Source organism: Lagenorhynchus albirostris, chromosome 1 (genome assembly GCF_949774975.1).
Source record: "Lagenorhynchus albirostris chromosome 1, mLagAlb1.1, whole genome shotgun sequence".
Taxonomy (NCBI): Eukaryota; Metazoa; Chordata; class Mammalia; order Artiodactyla; family Delphinidae; genus Lagenorhynchus; species Lagenorhynchus albirostris.
In genome coordinates this window covers 68,589,097-68,609,395 of record NC_083095.1, presented here as the reverse complement: position 1 = coordinate 68,609,395, position 20,299 = coordinate 68,589,097, and the positions used below count along the sequence as shown (strand labels likewise).

The following is a 20,299-nucleotide window of genomic DNA, read 5'->3' as shown; positions in this document are numbered from 1 at the left end:
AAGACATGCTTTAGCGAGCAATACGAATCCTGGGGGCCTTAGACTAAGAAAGGAGAAGTAGGACTACAGAAGAAAGGAAAAACCTATAGTACACTGTTATGAAAAAATCGGAAGGCAAATATGACTCAATCTGTTGTGTTTGTTTTGCTTGTTTATTTTTGAAGTTGTTTTAATTTGACTTGTTCTGGCATTAATGAAACAAAATATTGGTACCCCTAAAAGAAATAGGAAAAGAGAGGAAGGTTTGAAGGGAAAGCCTGTATTTTAGATCCATAGTTGAGGGAATGAGACATTTAAGTGCAAAAACTACATCAGTAGAAGAAAATGCACAATGAAGGGGTTCAAGAAATAATTTCCCAAAACACCTGCTGAATAATTTGAGACTACATGAGCCTTTTGAGAAGTAAGAAGTAAAGAGTTAAGATTTGACGCTTGAGAGCTAAGAAGGAAACAGATGGAGGGATTGTCAGAAGTAGAAACACAGGGCAGAGGGGTAACAGAGGCGCCCTGTGTCACAGGCAAGTAAAGACGACAGCTTTGGGAGAAGGGTGCGGCCTGAGAACACACCTGCATATTTTTTAACATCAAGTCAGTTGGAGAGTTTGTGAGAGGGAGTAGAGGGGCAGAGTCCAGCCTGATGGAAGCTGACAAAGAAAAGGATGAAAAAGAGAAAGTGATTGTGCAGGGACTTCTTCCCTCACTTAGAATTCCAAAGGAATATCATATATTTAAGCTTCTCTTATCCACAGTACTTGGCATTAAAGGGCAGCAGAAGTCCACAGTGATCCCTTTGGGTAATGGGAGGAAGAGGAAATTTCCTTGGATTGTAGCCATGTAATGATATTTCTGCTGTGGAAACCCATAAGCAGCCCTCTGGCACCTAGAATAAGCCCAGAGCAGTGCTGAGACATTCATCACCTCTCTCTCCTTCCAGCCTCTTCACGCCTTAAGAAGAAGAAACAAAAGCCAATACATATTTCCTATTCAGTTGCCAAAGCAGTTGGCCTTTCCTAAGCCTCCCTATGCCTCCTTCTCACAAATTATCTAGTGCAGAAATTCTTGACCTTTGCTGTGCATTAAAATCACCTGGGAAGCTTTAAACCAATGGAAAGCTTTGGACCTGACCTCTAGAAAATGATTGAATTGTTCTGGGTTAGAGAGAAAATGTGTATATATATATATATATATATATATATATATATAAAATTAATATATATTATATATTTATATAATTAATATAAAATTAATCTAATTATACATTCTAATTAATATATATATATTAACTCTCATGAGTGCTCAGGGTGAGAATCACTGCTTAAGAGTGACCTCACTGATTTTCACGGGTCTCCAAAACTCATTCAATTAACAGTCTTAGAACCTAGCATTGGTTCATTGTTTTTCAAGGTATTAAGGAGCATATTTAAAGCAAGATGTGACTGCCATCCATAATTTGCTAGATGGAGAAATAAAACAACGTTCTATGTAACAATTTTAAGAACATCAAAAGACATACATGACTCAGAGCTGAATTGTATGATGACAATAATGGGAGCTAACACAGTCAAAACTATATGCCTGATGCTATTCTTCAAAGTATGGGAGAGAATATTCTAGCTTAACGTAAGCCTGTTGAGACTATAAAGCGATGAAGCGTGGAGTAAAATTCTTTAATCTTCCATGCATCCTTTACCAACTGGTCAGTGTTTGCCTGTGAATTCAGCAACTACTCTCCACAGGCAATGCTGTGAACTTCTCCCACAAGAATAGGAAGTGCTCACGGCAGAACATGGGCCATACACATGTACTATTCCTTACCTGACATCTCTACCTTAATTAGCTGCTAGGACAACTAAGTCCCCTCTCTGGATTCTAACATACACACTTTGCTCTTGGCCAGTGTGACATTCAGAAGATTAAAGTCTGTTACGGGCAGGGGTGTGGTCTCTTCTCTCCAGTCTTCCTTGCAGCCTACCTTGCACGTGAGAGGTGAGGACAGCCTTCCATGGTATTCTCTCTAGGTGTTGCGGCCGCCTATGGCTTAAACTACTGCCCTCATCAATTTGATCTTATTTGAAGCTAGTATATCCATTGCACTATAGCAAATATGGGAGTAGAGCAAATAAGAGAGATCTAAGATATAGCCAAAGAGCACATGCTTTGGGGTCAGAGCCCTGGGCATAAACCGTTGGCCCCTCCATCACTCATCTGCTAGGTAACCTTAGGTGAATTACATATTTCTCTGTGCCTCAGTTTCTTCATGTGACAAAGGAGTTGAGAATAAAAATAAGACGCAGTTGGTTTTGAGGTTTGAATGAGCTCTTAGAACAGTGCCTGGCAAACAGTAAACATGCAGCAAGTATAAACTATTTTTTGTTGTTGTTTATAATCTTTTTTTCTTTACTTCCTCCCTCCTTTTCTCCCTCCATTCCTTTCTTTACTTGAGTGTCTGTGTGTGTGTGTGTGTGTGTGTGTGTGAGATACCATAGTATTAAACTTTGTCAAAGACCTGCTGTATGTATTCAATCTAAAAGTCTACACCCAAATTTCAGGAATAGTTTTCTAAGAATAGCCACCAAGCATTTTAGAAGAGAAGTTAAATTCTTGCTATTTTAAATGTGGTCCATGCATCTACAGCATCAATATAACATCACCTGGGAGCTTATTAGAAACACAGAAATCACAGTCATCCATACCCTTCACTCCTATCCCTGCTCTGCCAGACATACTGAATCAGCATCTACATTTTAACAAGATAACCAGTGGATTCAAATGCACATAATGAGATTTGGGGCTTTTGAGGGAGCTGATGAGGCTTTGGACTTTGAGTTGATTCTACAATGACTTTTGAGGATCTTGGGATGTGGGATGAATGTGAATCTTTTTGAGCCAGAGGGAAAACTGTGATAAGCAGAATTATCACCCCTTCCCCACAGATGTTCACATCTAAATCTCCCAAACCTGCGAACGTATAGTGGCACAGAGAAGTTAAGGTAGTAGCTGGAATCAAGGTTGCTAATCAGCTGATCTTAGATACTGAGATTATTTCGGACTATCTAATCCCCAATGTAATAACAGTGGTCCTTAAATATGGAAGAAAGAAGCAAGAAGAGTCAAAGGCAGAATGATGCAAAATGAGAAGGACTCAATTCTTCATTGCTGGCTTTAAAGATGGTGGGGTGGCCATGGGCCAAGTGCTGCAGGCAGGCAGCCTCTAGAAACTGGAAAAGGCAAGGAAGCATATTCTCCCCTAAAGCCTCCAGAAAGAAAAGCAGCCTTGCCAACACCTTCATTTTAGCCCAGTGAGACCCATTTGGACTTCTGATCTGCAGAACTGTTAAGAGAAATTTATGCTGTTTTAAGCCAATTAGTTTGTGGTAATTTGTTAAAGCAGCAAAAGAAAACTAATACAGAGATGCACTGTTCCATGTATTTCAGTTTAGCTCTGTAGAGTCCTGTACTGGTATTTTGGGACAAATTTCCTGCTGCAAATAAGGTATTACTTCTTGCTTGCCTGCTCTCTTTCATATTTTCTTGCTTTCAAAAATGGAAGACTAATGCATTAAAAAAAGCCCCAAACCTTATTTAGCTACTGCCCTCAATTTTTTCCCACAGTACAATTTAAAGTTTTCTGTGTTACTTTCAAGTCTGCTTCCTGATCCTTTGTCTTTTCATGAAAATGATAATACGGGATGAATTAAAAAGTTCAACAATAAAAAGAAAAAAGAGGGAAGAACCTAGTATCCTGGAAAATTCGTTCTGTTTCTGAGTAATCATAAATTAATTATATTTACATGTGTCCATAACAGAGATGGGTAATACTTTCACACTGGGGGAAGGGAAAGGTGAATAAACTGTCTGTGTCACTGCTACAATGTCCACAGGGGACCAACCCTGCCCTCCTCATGTCCCCATTCAGTGTGTATTTGAAAAGTCATTCTCACAGGCATTATTCTCCATTGCATTCTGAGTATGGTGAAGAAGCAGAGACTTATTATGCTGAAATTATTAGGAGGGCACTTAGACACGTCAAGTAATTATATACTTTAATATCTTTAAGTAAAATAAGAAAAAATAATATCTGAGAGATGTTTCCCTTTTGTCATAGTTACATTGTCCTTTGTGTAGAACCAAAACTTGCCCTCGTGGATCATAGTTTTGATTCTGTGATTTTGATTCTAAACCTGCAAGGTGGCACAAATTATATTCAAGAATTCACATCATGGTGAAATTCTTCCAGAAGGATCAGTTCAAGCCAATAACACTGAGAGGATGCTGAGAAAATGAGCAGTTAAGCTTCCAAAATTGCTGAGTATAGATGTAATTCTCAATTACACTACCAATGACATTTTCCATGGCAAAAAAAATACACTGAACCTAAAGATAATGAACAAATGGAAAGTAAAAACTAGCAAAATGACCACGGATCACAGTGCATAATTTGATACCCACTGATTATATAAAGTAGTGTGTCTGTGTGTGTGAGTATTCATGTAATTAAGAATTTAGGTATGAGATTTGACTTCGGGTTCTCCATCATACTAGGTCATCTAAAATGTGAATGTCATGTCTGAGAATATCAACAAGGTTTGGTAATTATTATGCACTTATTTATTTAGCATTGGTTAAAGTGGAGATACTGAACTATGCATATCAGTACAAATTAGAGAAATTTCCTTTAACCTCCATCTCAAAGGCTTTTTCTAGGCCTTCCCTAGGCCTGAAAGGATAAATTGGATTCAGGGTCTCAATAAAATAATTTTACTTCCCTTTTTAAGTTTCAAATATTCTGAAAACATAGCTCAGATCCCTCATGTAATTAGTATCAGACTAATCTTCCTCCAATACCATTTTCATCACTACCCCTCCCTTGCTTAAAATGAAATGGCTTTATGTTTCTCACTGCATTACTGATTCGAGAAACATTTGCTGAACAGCAACTATACAGAAGACATAGTACTAGGAAGTGGGCAGGAAAGGAGAGGTGGGGATATTAACAGAGGAGAAGTAAAATATGGTTCAGGTGCTTATGGTCTAGTAGAAGACATAAAATGTGCATAAAATTACACTAGGTAGAATGCGACAAATACTGTAACAGAAGAGGGAGAACTTCATGCAGAGTTTGGGATCTCCAGTGGATCTTGACGGGGAAATATAAAACGTGAGAGGCAAAGCTAGAAAGAGGGCTTCCCTGGTGGCGCAGTGGTTGAGAGTCCGCCTGCCGATGCAGGGGACGTGGGTTCGTGCCCCGGTCCAGGAGGATCCCACGTGCCGCGGAGCGGCTAGGCCCGTGAGTCATGGCCGCTGAGCCTGCGCGTCCGGAGCCTGTGCTCCACAATGGGAGAGGCCACAGCAGTGAGAGGCCCGCGTAACGCAAAAAAAAAAAAAAAAAAAGCTACAAAGAGGCAGGTATTCCAGGCAGAAAGAAATGCCCAGAATCAGAAAAGCAAACGGCAGTTTAGAGTATAGCCATTCAGTTTGACTGGATCATGGAATACCCAAATGGGATGTACAGAAGTGTGCCAGGGAAAATGTGGAAGGTGAGTCAGGACTTGTGTGGATTGGACACTTGCTTAGGGAAGCTGTATTCAGCAGTGAACAGGGAGGAAACGGAAGCCTTGGAGCAGAGGTGGTATCAGATCATGGCCAGGTTTTTGGAAGATTAATATATCAATGGTCTGCAGAGAAGATGGACTGCAGAGGGGCAAGGACACTAGCCAGAAGGATTTACAGGGATTCTAGCAGTGGAAGCAAAGAGAAAAACAAATGCGTGCTACAGACCTGACAACTTATGCAATGAGAAGTTACTGAGAAGAGCAGTCAGTGGTGACACTGAACCCTTACAACTGACTGGGAACCAGCTGGCACCATTAAGGATGGCAGATGACCAACAGGTGTGAGCTGAGGAAGAGGAACAGTGAATTCTGTTCTGGATATATTGAGCCAAGAGTGCCAGGGGGATATCCAAGCGGAAATATCAGCAAGTGGTTAGAAATGTGCTTCAGGATTGGAGAAGTCACCCACCACACAGGTAGTTCCTAAAGGCATGGGAGTGAAAAGGTCACCAACAGAAAGAGTAAAGAGGCCATTTGGAGGTCCTCTAAGGGATGGAAGAGCCATGGTCAAAGAGGAGGCAGGAGTTCAATGGAAGCTAAGGAAGAAGTGATGTCCAAATTGAACAGTTTTTAAACCACTATCAAATACTGCAAAGATGGCTATGGAGTAGGATACAGACTGAGAAATAATAACGAACATTTATTACACATATAGCATACATCAGGCACTACATTAAACGATTTCTGGGTACGATCTCATTTATTCCTGACACCAAATCACAACAGGTAGATTCTACTGTCGTTGTACAGATAAAAAAACTAAGGCTTTCGGAATTTAAACATCTTGTCTGAAGACATAATGCTAGTTTTTATTGGCAGAGCAGGGATGCATTCAGAGCGGTTGGACCCCGATGATCATTTTCTCACAGTTAACAAATTCCTTGTGCCCACATGCCCCGCTGCTGTGAGGTTTCTTTAGCTAAAATGTCCCTCACTCCTCAAAACCAGCCCTCAGAGCTTAATTCAAGAGCCATCGTTCCCATAACTCTCACTCTCCAAATATCCTCTTTATAACATTCACAGCATTTTACTTTTCAAGACGTAGAAGACCAATTAGTTTTATGTAACGTGTAGAAGACCCATTAGTTTTATGTAACATCCTATGTTATGCACCAAAGATTTAAGTGCATTGTTCTCCCTCAGCTAAGTAGCTGGTGCCTTCAGACAGAGATTTATCACCTTGTATATTTCTTCTGTACCGGACAAAGCAATTTGTCAGTGAGAAGTGTGGTATACCCAGTGAGGAAATATTTGTCATGAATTAACCCATTCCTCCAGACTCTAAAAGAAATCAGAATTGTGCTGAGGGCTAAGTGAGCAGAAATGTTCTCAGTTATATGGATTTACCAGGATGGTTCTAAGAGAGCAGAAAGATATCCTCAGCCCACCAAAAAGCTTGAATGGACGACTAGGAAGGAAAGACCCCTGCTCATTGGGTGGGGCTGAGGAGGGCTGTTCCAAGCTAGAAGCTCTGAAATTATACCTGGCTTCTCACACAGTTATCAGACCCCTGAAACTGTTAGCAAATTATGGCATACAATTTTTCCAATGGTTGAGACGTTTAAACTTATGTTAGAAGGCTTTCCTGCCTTTCGTTCTTTGGTTTCTGAAATCTGAAAGAATTTTTCCCCTTTCCAGGGAGTATTCTACCAAAAAAAAGCCTCTCAAACAAAACTTTACTTTTTTTTTTTTTTGGTAAAAAACAAAGATGAAGTCCTCTTTAGAGTAAGATTGAGACCAACTCCAAAATGTAAGCCCCTCCAGTTCCCTGGCTTGTCTCCATCCGGCAGCACTTCTCAGGTACAGACTCAACGTGACTTCTTTTCCACTCAGAGGGCAAAGGAGCTGCCCACTCGGCCAAAGCTTGACTGCCCTTGGGACTAGGGACACCTTGTTTGTATCCAGAACATCTGACTTGACAACTGCTAGAAAGTACGTCTTCCCCCTGCTTTGAGTGCTTGTTTTCAGCTTGTTTAAATATACTCCATAATATTATTCCAAGTGTACCTGAGAAAGCAAGCGCCAAACTAAATGCATTTAAAACCACTCTTCCTTTCATCATCTGCAGTGGAACTTCGGTTTGATAGAAATGATAGTATAGTACACGCAAACATCTAAAAAGTTTCATTTTGGTGAAAAAAAGACTATAGCAATGAAGCTTTTTACAACTGAACTTTCCTCATACACCGTAAGTTTTTATCTTAAAATTTTCCGTAAATAATCAGCGTTTATCTCTCTGAAATATTAAACTGAACAGTGTTCTTACACAAGCACAGTTTTATATCCTCTCCAAGGAAAAAACGTAAAGTGTTCCTTTAATTGCATGGAAATGAATCTGGCATCAGAAACACTGTTACGACAAGGGGACCATCTTATTCAGCTTCAGCTCCATCTTGTTCAAGTGAACAAAAATGTGGGTGGTTAAAATTCCCAATCCTGTGATCAACATTCTGACATATTTTCCAGGAAAGGTGATAAACCTTTGGAAGCAAATAGCATCCTTTGTGGATCTTTAGTTTAATACTTTAGAAAGATGGATAGTTATAATTCAGACAATGAACAAAGATGTATCTTTACGCTCACTCTGAATGTGTGTGTATTAACAGTCTTTTCTATGCAATACTGGACCAGCTAACTATAACTCGAACTTCAGATGTTTATTCTTAGGAGAAAAAAATGTTTCTATTTTGGACTGTATAGCTCTCATCAGCATTTAGTTTTAGAAATAGAAACTTTTTAAACTCAGAATTTCTAACAGTAAGACAGATTCTCATTTTGATGATGACAGCTGATTTGGGGAAAATGTTTATTTCCATTTTAAAGTCTTCAGAGACACACATATAATAACTTTCCACAGTAACAGTATTATCAGGGGGGAAGGCATAATGCAGTTTTAGATTCAGTTTGCACAATTCTTCAAGGGGCTTCCTACTTTCTTTATTGGTTTTGTGAAATGGGATACAGAGCTCCTGTCCCACTGGTGGCTTGAAACCTCCTCCTCTTAATTGGTATCCTTTGGGGTACTTTCTTGTCTGAGGGGAGAGGTGCTCCCCAATTCAGCTGGTGACATGCTTGCTTGACTTGCCTGACTCTGGGCGAACTAGCAAACACCAGGATTCTCACAAGGTCTCTGGGTGGAGGCATTTAGGGGAGTGACTACAGGAAGTGTGGTCAGTTGGGAGAGGGTTGGGGGCTTTAAGCTGGTGCTCTACATTCTGATGTGATATCCAGCTACCCCTGTGAGTCGGTCAATTGTGACAAACGTACTTCTTCAGTCTTCTTCTCGACATTCAGAGTACTCTAAGCATCCAGTTCTGATGGCTGAATCTTTTTTCCCATTGTCTGTACTAGGATACAGACAATCCCCTCTACATCTGCTGCCCCATCTCGATTTTGCCAGTTTTCCCCTCACTGGTTAGCCACAGACACTAAGCAGGGGCTGGGGCCTTGCTATTATCTGACAGATGTTCTGGATTCCCAGTCAAGGGGTTTGTCTGTAGGTCATGTAACTCTACCAGCCAGCTACCAGCTATGGGACCTTGGCCGGATTCATAAACTTCTCTGTGCCTCAGTTTTTCCATCTGTAAAAATGTGAATGATCGTCACGTTACTTAACTAACAGAATATTTTGAGGATTCTTTGTAATATAATTAAGACAACACTTGGCACTCAGTTAAATACTCAAGGAGGAAATCCGTTATCATTACCCTTCTTTCTACCTGAGGTTAAACAGGGTTGATGCTGACCACGGCACAGAACTTACTACCAGCTGACTGTTAAGAATGCGCCACGGTATTGTTGTCAGAGCCTTCCATCCCCTTCCTAAAGCTCAGTCTGTTTTACTTCGTTCTCTACAGCCTGACCTTGACTACCCATTCCCTGCCCCAGGTTCTAAGACCTGCTAGCCTGAGTCCTCCTAAGCATTCAGCCACCCCGACTCTTTGGGCATTTCTTGAGGCTGATGTCACCATCTACAACATATTTCTTTTCATAATACGGACTTAAAAATTTTATCAGAATAGAAAACTTCTTGCATATTCTTAGAAAACACACTTTAGTCTCTTATGATGATATACTGATAACAGAAGATAAGTACTTGAAGCTATTTTACCAGCTGTGCTAAAGCCCAGTTGAAACCGGCTGTCTTCATATTTTTGGTGGGAAGAGAGAAGGGTTGAAATTAGGAGTGGAGAGGAAAGAAAGAGGGAAAAGGGATTAATCATGTATATGCTTATCTCTTTACAACAGCTCCACAGGCTAGTATCACGGTAGGCTCAAAATGTTTTGCTAATTTCTTCAGGGTCAACAGCATGAGGCCAAGTTCACCTAAGGCTCCAGCATAATTTGTTGTAGGTGGAAAGGGGGCCCTGAATGTGGACAGTGCTTGAGTGGGTAGAGAAGCTGTCTTCAGTGATCACAACCACTCTGACACACTACCTGGCACTTCACAGATATCTCAATACCAGAATTATCATCATCGGTTGCATATTCACGCGACATTTGTCTTCTGATCATTTTCCCTGTTACTTAGTAACTGCTTAAAAGTCTAATGTTAAAACCAATCACGTCTGGCACAATTCACCCCCACCTAGTGCTCAATATCTGTCACTGAAATCAGTAGAGGAAAACATAAACGTGCCCTCATAAGCATATCCATTTGTATGTCCATTTACTGTCTTTAAAATTATTTCATATCCATAATCTCATTTCATCTGCCCATCACTTGTATTAGTTTCCTAACACAAGTTTCCTTAGTTTCCACTAAGTTTGTGCTGTTGTACCACAAACTTAGTGGCTTAAAGCAACACACATTTATTATCTTATTGTTTTGGAAGTCAGAAGTCCAAAATGAGCCTCAGTGGGCTAAAATCAAAGGTGGCAGCAAGTGGCATGCCTCCTCGAGTTCCCAGGAGAGAATCCGTTTTCTTGCCTTTCCAGCTTCTAGAGGTGGCCGGCATTGCTTGGCTCACAGCCCACTCTTCCACCTTCAAAGCCAGTAACTCAGGCCAGGTTCTCTTCATGATGCTACCTCTGGTTCTCTCTTTCTGGCCTCTCTCCTCTGCATTTAAGGACCCTTGTGATTATATTGGGCCCACCAGGATAATCCAGGATAATCTCCTTATTTTAGAGTCAGCTGATTAGCAACTTTAATTCCATCTGCAAGCTTAATTTTCCTTTGCAATGTAACCTGACAATTTCACAAGTTCCAGGGATTAGGACATAGACAACTTTGATGGAGGATTACCAAAGGTGGAGGCAGAGGCTTTTCCAGGAATGGATTAGGAAAATGAAATGAGAACCATTTAATCACTTGCCCATGGCATAGTTATAAGAAGTGGCAAAGCCAGAACTATAACCTAGTTATACTGATGTCCAATGTACTGGTATTGGACAGGGATGCCCACTAATAAACTCCTTTATTCCTGAAATTTTTAAATCCAGGCTCCTCTCTCTTCTCACGTTCTGAATGTCTTCCACTCCCCTGGTTTAATTATCCTATTAATGTTTATACTCCCCAAGTCATCCCTAGACCCAACATCAGTTATGAGTTTTAGATTTGTATGATCACCTACTATTCCACAGTTCATTTGTTCAGTTCACAGGAGCCTTAGATGTTGTCTAAGATATTCAAAGTCAAACTCATCAATTTGATTTCTACAAATTAAAGGTTTGTGGCAACTCTGCGTCCAGCAAGTCTGTAGGTGCCATTTCTCCAACAGCACTTGCATACAGCTATGAAAGCTTATTTAAAAAAGATGTTTTCCCCTCCTCATTGCCTACCTTAATGAAGAGGCAGCCTTCCTCTAGGGCTTTTAAAGATGTACATATACAATTCTAGGTAAGTGTTCCACCAGAATAACTAACATGTTAAATTTTCATGGATGCATATAAATGCAATATTTTAAATGTAAAACTTAAGCCACACAGCCAAGCTTTGAGTACAACTTAAATCTTCCTATGATGATACTCTGTGCTTGAGATAAGTGACCTTATAAGTTATCCCCATCACAATAATTTGGGAGGGGCATTTTAGGAATTTAAAAATGTCTTCAAATGGAGTTCACAACAGACTTCCCACTCATTTTAAAAAATTCTGCTCAAAAGAAAATGAAGTGTCCCAGCAAGCCTTTAGTCCAAGTGTACCTGTTGGATGATTTAATCCCTGCCTTTAAATCTCTCAGTGTACACAGTTAAATAGAAATTAAATATCCTTAGAACTTTAGGTTGTCTTAGCACTTAACCTCATTTGTGTTCTTAGAAGCAAGAGAGTGCTGTACCTTAAGGACTGGGTTTTAATCAGGGAAAACTTCACAGAATGACTGTTCTTGGTGTTGCTTCTAGGGAAAGGATTATTTTTATTTAGAGGCAGGAGAGAAAGAACTGCAAAATTTGGTGGCCATCAGAAAAAGGAAATTTAAAATGTTTGATTAGCGGGGCAACCAGAATATTTTCTTTTTGTAATGAAAGTTTAGTATGAATGTACATTACTGGAAATGTGCACTGTGGGTTTTTTTTTTTTTTAATAAGGATGGCAGTGGCCTGATACGACACTTATCCACTGTCTTCGACTTCCTCCAATTCAGGATACCCTGAATGCTACTCCACAAGCACTGAATTCTAGAATTTAATTAGATCATCTAGCTGTTATATTGTGAGCAGACTGTATGGGATCAAGGGCAGAAGCAGGTTAAGAGATGATGTTGGCTTGAACCAGGGTGAAGGCAGTAGGGAAAGGGAGATGTGATCAGCACTTGGATATATGTTGAAGGCAGAATAGATTATGATTGATGAGCAGAGGTAGGGTATGAAAGAGAAAAAACAAAGATGACTCCAAATTCATAGCCTGAGCAATTGAAAGCATGGGGTTGCCATTCAACCACAAGGGAAGAGTATGAGAGCAGCACGTCTAGAGGAAACTAAGAGGAGTACAGTTTTAGACGTGTTGCCTTTGCAAAGTTTATTAGACATTCCAGATGGAGATGCTGAGGAGGCAGGTGGATATGACAGTCTGGAGTTCAGGGGGGACGTCTTCAAACTGGAAAAAGTTTAGAGTGAATCTGTAGGGAAATATCAGAAAAGAGGAAGATTGCCAGGCAATGAAAACTGGCACATATTATCCTAGATCTTAAAAAGGGGGAAGAAAGTGGGAAAATGATAAACCAATAGATTTACAATATAAATTTCTTGTTGGATTATTAGACAAGTTGGAAGCCCTGAGGGAAACAAAAATAGTGATCAGTTCATTCATTTCAGCCAAATAAATTCACTTCGCCTTAGGAGTAAGTGTTCTTTTTGGTGTATGAAGACAAGGGAATAACCAGAGCACGAAGCATCTTGTTTTCTGCAAAACACGCGTTAGAGTGTCTTGGGTTAGCCCAATAAATTAAAAAACAAAACAAAAAAACATGGGCTGAACTTTAAACATATAAACTGCTGATTAATGAATTCATATGTATCACTAGGAAAGCATCTAGTCATATTCCACTGAGCCAAGTACTTATCTATATCTGTGCACATGTACGAGATTTTTGTGGTTTTGCTTTTTTTTTCAAATCATTATTTTGGATGGAGAAATGAAATCTGAAGTACATACCAAGTTAGGAAAGGCCAGGTGTTTATGAGACATGAAAATTGAGTGCCCCAAATTTTGAAATAAAATCTAGATTACGGACTAAAGATGATCCCTTTGTTTCACATCTTCTGCCAGGTTCATACTTTTAGATGTCTATAAAGACTGCTAATGGTTATAAGGTTTCTTTCGGAGGCGACGAAAATCTCTAAAATTAGATGGTGATGGATGCACAATTTTGTAAATATACCGAATACCATTAATTATGCATTTTAAATGACTGACTTTTATGGTATATGATTTATATGTCAATAAAGATATTTTTAAATGTCTATAAGACCTGGCAGAAAATAGACAAAAATAGATGAAGTGAATCATCAATATTATTTCAACACATTCTGCTTGAAACATTCAGTCATTTCAATGTTTTGTTTTGTCATTTGCTAGAGAGACAGTTGCCAGTAAATATTTCTGAATTATGAGAGATACAATTTGCAATTGCAAAGATTAGTGGTAACGGACACTCAGCCTCAGTGCCAGGAAGACAACAGACAGTGGAGTTGACAGCAGAGTGGAAGATCCATCAGAAGAGAGGCTGCCTGCTCTGAGAAGTGGCTGCCATGGAATGTTGAGCCTGAGCGCCAGGCCCTCTGGATTTTCAAGAAAATTCTGGAATCCAGATTTTATGTGAAATCTCTGTATTTTGAAATGTCTGCTCTAAGCTTCTGGAAAAAACAACATTTTGTTGGCTCAATAAAGCATGTCTACAGGTTGTATCTGGCCCATGCACTGCCAGTTTGTTGCCACATTTTGATACATAGTAAAAGAAAATAAAAATCATGTGCCCAAATTTAAGTCCACTCCTACTCTGACCAGATAATTTAAAATCTCAGTATTAAGAGCTAAAACGTGGGGCTGAATCTTTTGAAAACTATTCTTACACTGTGCTCCAAGGGAGACGGCCGCTTCTACTCGGTTGGCAAGTGATAGCACCAACACACCTCCCAGCGTTACAACAGCATAATTGAATATATGTACGTAAGATTAAACATTTAATAAAAAGTTAAAATGTCATTTGAATTACTATTTTCTAAAATAAGGATGTCTGTATCATGTATGCAGATTTGCTTTTAGTAACATTTTAAATTTCATGAAGCAAAATGTTTTAGGGCAGCCCCTGATTAACAGTATTTTCTCCCACTGCAAACATCTATTTTATTAAAATCTATGTGCAAAATAACTTTGGAGGAGAGGCAATAAGGTAGTAATATAAAATTCTGTTTCATGAACTGGACTAAAATAATTTTAGGTAGTCACACTTCAGTTCTTTTTTACTTTTTTTTTGACATGATTGTAATTGAATTTCTCCAGTAATTTCAGCAAATGCATTTTTAACTTTAACAAACAGTAAGCCTTAATGTATTCCTGTTTGACATAACAAAATTGTATAACTCCCACAGCTTTCTACTTTTTTGATATTATATAAGAACCCTGTAATTTTATATGCCAGAGAAGACAGAGCACCTGAGAATAAATGCCTATTCAAACTTGCAGAGCAATATCTGAAGCAGTATTATGCATTTCTAAAGTAACCTGAGGTCAAAATTCACAAGGAAACAAGAGATGCTCAAAAAATTTACTGAAATATGCCCTTCTGATTACACCCTATATTTCAAATTTTTCTAAAACCTGTTATCATTAATGACATGGGATCTGTCAAGCATCGATATTTGGAGCAATAACCCAGTGTTTCCTCACTTCAAAGATTTGGATATTTGAAACTAAATTTTGGGAAAATTGAAAAATGATATTCAAACATAAATAAATGTTTCTAATTTCTATAATCTGGATCATGAGATACTATATAAAACCTTTTAAATTACTAAAACTAAGTAAAGTAGACATAGTTCTTTCTCTAGGATGTCATTTTTTAATGAAGAGAGCAAAGTAACAAGTTTAACAGTGTTATTTGTAAGGAAAGCTTTTTACAGTTTTGAAATTTTGTAAAACAAGTTTTATCAAGCTCTGTCAAGCTTGACAGGGAAGGAATGAGATAATAGAAAATGATCTATTACAAAAAATCCAAGATGGTAGATAATTTGGCCGTTTGAATTAATTTCTGCCTTCCCAGGTTGCCAATGAAGTTTCAATGCTACAAGGAAATCTTGGCTTTTCCAATTCCTTTGTAGCTCTCTAATCATGAAACATTTATTACTCTTAAAATTGGGAGAGGGTCTACCCTGCTTATTGGAAGAACATCATCCTAACCCTCTGCCTGAAAGCATGTAGAGCCATTTGACAATGCAAAGGCCTTCCAGACACAGCTCCATGCAGTATCTTACCGCACTGACTGCTAGTTTGTGAGTCCTGACAGTCGACTTAATCATGATCCACTTGCCCTAAAATTAAGGACAAAATCAACAGCAGCTAGGACTCCATAAAAAATCACAAAACACAAAGCTCAGCCTGTACTGCCCTCATGAAGCAAAAGAAATTTTGTTTGGGACAAATGAGGAAGGTCTTTTCCTGTTAGATGCTAAAGTTCAAATATAGATTCATGTGGTCAAGGGCAGCTTTTTAACAAAGAGCATAACTCAGGATAAAATTTGCTGACTTTTTTTCACTTAATTCAATATTATGAATATTTCCATGTCAGTAAATATAGATCTCCTTAATTCTACCTTCTAATTATTAAATAATATTTCCTGGCAATGAAGTATCAAAATTTATTGGGTCATTAAGGACTTATTATAGTGGATTTCTAATTGGCTGCTAATAACCTTGAAAGAGTATTTCTACATGTGAGAGTATTTCTAAAAAAGGTTTTGCTAGAAGTAGAATTGTTTGGTCAATGAGTTTGCTTTTTAAAGAGTTTTGAAAGGAACTACCAAGTTGCCACCAAAAGAACTTTACCAATTTGTTTTCCAACCAACAATATGTGAGGCTGCAGACTTCTCTGAGCCTCATCTGTACTGGACATTGCCTTGCTTTTTTTTGGCTACACCTCGCGGCTTGTGGAATCTTAGTTCCCTGACCAGGGATCGAACCCGGGCCCCCTGCAATAGAAGCTCGGAGTCCTAACCACTGGACCACCAGGGAATTCCCCCGGTTTTTAAGTCTGGACAATCTTCTAGATGAAGGCTATATTATGTTAATGTGCATTTCTTAGATTAAAAAGGAGGTTGAACATCATTTCAAATGTTTATTAATAGTCCCCCATTTGTTTGCATATATTTTTAGTTCTTCTTTTGTGGGCTATCCAGATCTTTGCATACTTTTCCTTTGATTAATTTCTCTTGTTCTGATTTCTGAAGGAGCTCCACAAATATCCAAACTCTCAATCCTCTGTCTATTATGGCAAAACATTCTCCAATCCTTGCATCAGTGCTTTATATTTATGGCTTTTTAATTGTTCAGAAGTTAAATTTTTTTTTTTTTTTTTTTTTTTTGTGGTACGCAGGCCTCTCACTGCTGTGGCCTCTCCCGTTGTAGAGCACAGGCTCCAGATGCGCAGGCTCAGCAGCCATGGCTCACGGGCCCAGCCGCTCCACGGCATGTGGGATCCTCCCGGACCGGAGCACGAACCCGTGTCTCCTGCATCGGCAGGCGGACTCTCAACCACTGGGCCACCAGGGAAGCCCCCAGAAGTTAAATATTTTAATAAGTTCGAATCTGGCAATAATTACCCTTATGGATTTAGAGTTTTGTGTCACACTTCAGAAGGCTTTACCTAAAATTTAAAGATTTGCTTCTTAGCTCTTGACTGTTTAAATTTATTTTCTAAGTGGCTATCCAATTGTTCCAACATCACCTATTGTATAATCCATTCTTTTTTCTATTGATTCAAAATTAAACTAAATTTTCCTACACAAATATGTCTCTTCTTGACTATATTTTTCTACTGATCTGCCTTCTACAAGTTAAAATCACATTGTTTAATTATGTAGAGGTATAGTATGTTTTGATATCTGGAGGAGTAAATGCCCTGCCCCTCTATTATTTTTCTTTTACAAGGTACTTTAAAATTTTTATTATGAAAATTTTTAAGCCTGAAGAAAAAATAGTACAGTAAACTTCCATGCCCAGCACGAGATTCAAAAACTATCAAGAGTTGCTACATTTGTTTCACCTATCCCTTTCAATTCTTGTTTTTACTTCTACTGAAGTATTTTAAAGCAAATTCCATACACTTTGTCATTACAGCCCTGAGTATTTCAGAGTGAATTCCTTAAAATAAAAATGACATTTTCATACGTAATCACAAATGCCATAATAACATCTAAATGAAACTAACAACAACTTCATTTCTTGGTCATTTCTATTCCATAAACAAATGTCTCCAATAGTTTCAAAACTTCTTTTTACAATTCATTTGTTTGAATAAGTCCAAACTAATTCAATACATCACATATCTTAAATCTCTTGGTTGAGGGCAGATCCCCCTCCTTTTCCTTTCCTTCCTTTTCCCCTCCTTCCTTCCTTCTTTCTTTCATACCACTGATACATTGAAGAAGGCTAATCACTTCGACATCTTGTTTTCTCATTTAACTTATTCCATGTTCTCCCATATTTCTTATTAAGAAAAGTTAGCTCTGGAGGCTTGATTGGATTCAGGTCCAACTTTGTTGGCAAGAACACTTTATGTTCATGTGCTGGTTACTTTTATATGTCAACTTGGCTAGGCCACAGTACCCAGATATTTGAGCAAACATTTATTCTAGATGTTTCTGTAAAGGTATGTTAAAGGTGAAATTAACATTAACATCAGTAGACTCTGAGTAAAGCAGATGACCCTCCATAATGTGGGTGGGCCTCATCCAATCAGCTGAAGGCCTTAACAGGAAAAGACTGACCTCCTGCGAGGAAAGAGGGAATTCTGCCAGCAGACTGCATTTGGACTTAAACTAAAACATCAACTCTTCCCTGGGTCTCCAGCCTGCTGGCCTACCCTGAAGATTTTGGACTTGCCAGTCTCAATCACATGAGCCAGTTCCTTAAAATCAATCTCTCTCTCTTTATTGGTTATGTTTCTTTGGAGAACCCTGTCCATACAGTTCAGTACTATGTACTTCCTTCTGCATGACACCAGATACTCACAGTATCTGGTTGCCCTACTTTAGTTATGCTGACTGATGCATAGATTCAGTTGATGACAGCCTGATTTTTCCATTTTGGTTCCCTACCAAAATTTCACCTAATGCAGAGGCTCTCAAAGTGTGGTCCTCAGACCGGCAGCATCAGCATCACTTGGAAACATGTTAGAAATGCATATTCTTGGCCATACCTTAAACATTCTAAATCAGAGATTCTGGAGGTGAAGCCCAACAATTTGTATTTTAACAAGTTCCTTGGGAGACTTTGATGCACACTAAAATTTTCAGAACTGATGGTGTAATGGTTTCATCCATTGATGAACACTGCCTGAATCAATGATCTCATTAGAGGCTGCAAAATAGTGATTTTAATTCTATCATTCATTCTACATTGTTAGTTGGAATATCTCTATAAAGAATATCTTTTCCTCATAAACTGGTGCTATCTGGCTATTTCGCATTGCAGTCAGTATAGGGAAGGCAAAACAAATTCCTTATTCTTTTCTTTTACTTGCTATTATTTTTCATAATTAGTGCTCTACTTATTTCCAGTAGTGTTTAATAACTATCTATTTTTTTCTTTTTTTACTCTAGGTTTGTCTTAAATATCATGAGCTCATAGATTTTTAAATATATATTCAGTGTTTCCATAAATTGGACTTATTGCTTTTTGATGCTTAAATTGTGCCACATTTACTCAATGGGAAACTCTTCATGTTGGCTCCTGTATCTTTCTGACAAGACTCATTAGTTTTTGATAACTTCTTCACTTCCTGGCACAATGAAATATGACCGGCTTATCTTGTATATTTCCTGTCTCAGACATAAATCTCCCAACCTTCTAAGAATCACCTAAAAAGGCCATAATCTAAATATGCCGAATAGTCTTTTTTTTTAATAAATTTATTTTATTTATTTATTGTTTTTGGCTGTATTGGGTCTTCGTTGCTGCGCATGGGCTTTTCTCTGTGGAGAGCGGGGGCTACTCTTCGTTGCGGTGCACGGGCTTCTCATTGCGGTGTCTCATTGCGGTGGCTTCTCTTGTTGTGGAGCACGGGCTCTAGGCACGTGGGCTTCAGTAGTTGTGGCACGTGAGCTCAGTAGTTGTGGCTCGTGGGCTCTAGAGCGCAGGCTCGGTAGTTGTGGTGCATGGGCTTAGTTGCTCCACGGCATGTGGGATCTTCCCGGACCAGGGCTCGAACCCGTGTCCCCTGAATTGGCAGGCAGATTCTTAACCACTGCGCCACCAGGGAAGCCCCACCAAATAGTCTTATACTTGCACATTTTCCCTTCTAAATCAGCTTTTCAGATTAAATCAAAGTCTCTTAAACATTGTTAAGATTGCAATAAATTCATGGTTACTCTGGGAAGAACTGAATTGTTTATTTTATTGAAACTTCCTATCTAGGAATATGGAACTATCTCCTTTGCTCTTCCTTTTAATGCCTTTCAGCAATGTATAATAGTTTTCTTTTAGAGGCACTAACATTTCTAAGGTGTACTCCTATGTGCTTTATGGATTTCTCCCATGATGTATGGTCTATTATCTCACCTTATTCTAAACCCTCTAATCACTCTAAGAGCTTTTGAGTTAAATTCCTTAGATTTAACTATTAGAGAATCAAATTGTTTTAAAAAATAATAGTTGGTTTTCTTTTCAATACTTATATACAATTTGTTTTACATATGTCGTTAGCAAAGATCTCTTGTACAATATTTAATAATGATGGCATTAGACCAGTCTACTGTGTTTTATTTCAGATTTTTATGAGAATGATTCTTTCTCACTCTACTGTTACATGAGATGCTTGATACAGGTTTCTTAAAATATGCATTATAAAGTTAAGGAAGTTTACCTTTATTCCTAACTTGCTAGATTTATTGCATAAATGGATGCAAAGCTTTTCCAGTACCTGTTGAGCTGATTATATCATTTATTCTCTTTTAATCTATTAATGTAAGAAATTATATCAATAAATCTCTAGAAAGTGTGCAGTCCTTCACTCCTAGAATAAACCCCATTT

General features: G+C 38.6%; 1 protein-coding gene and 1 non-coding gene across 4 annotated transcripts in view; both read right to left on the bottom strand.

Moving 5' to 3' along the window:
* Positions 1 to 20,299, bottom strand: part of PRKD1 (protein kinase D1) — a 334,418-nt gene that overhangs the window by 117,136 nt on the left and 196,983 nt on the right. The gene's annotated exons all lie outside the window — the stretch shown is intronic.
* On the bottom strand, positions 16,209 to 16,281 carry TRNAR-UCU (transfer RNA arginine (anticodon UCU)). Its single transcript has one exon. It is a non-coding gene; the product is annotated as a tRNA-Arg (tRNA).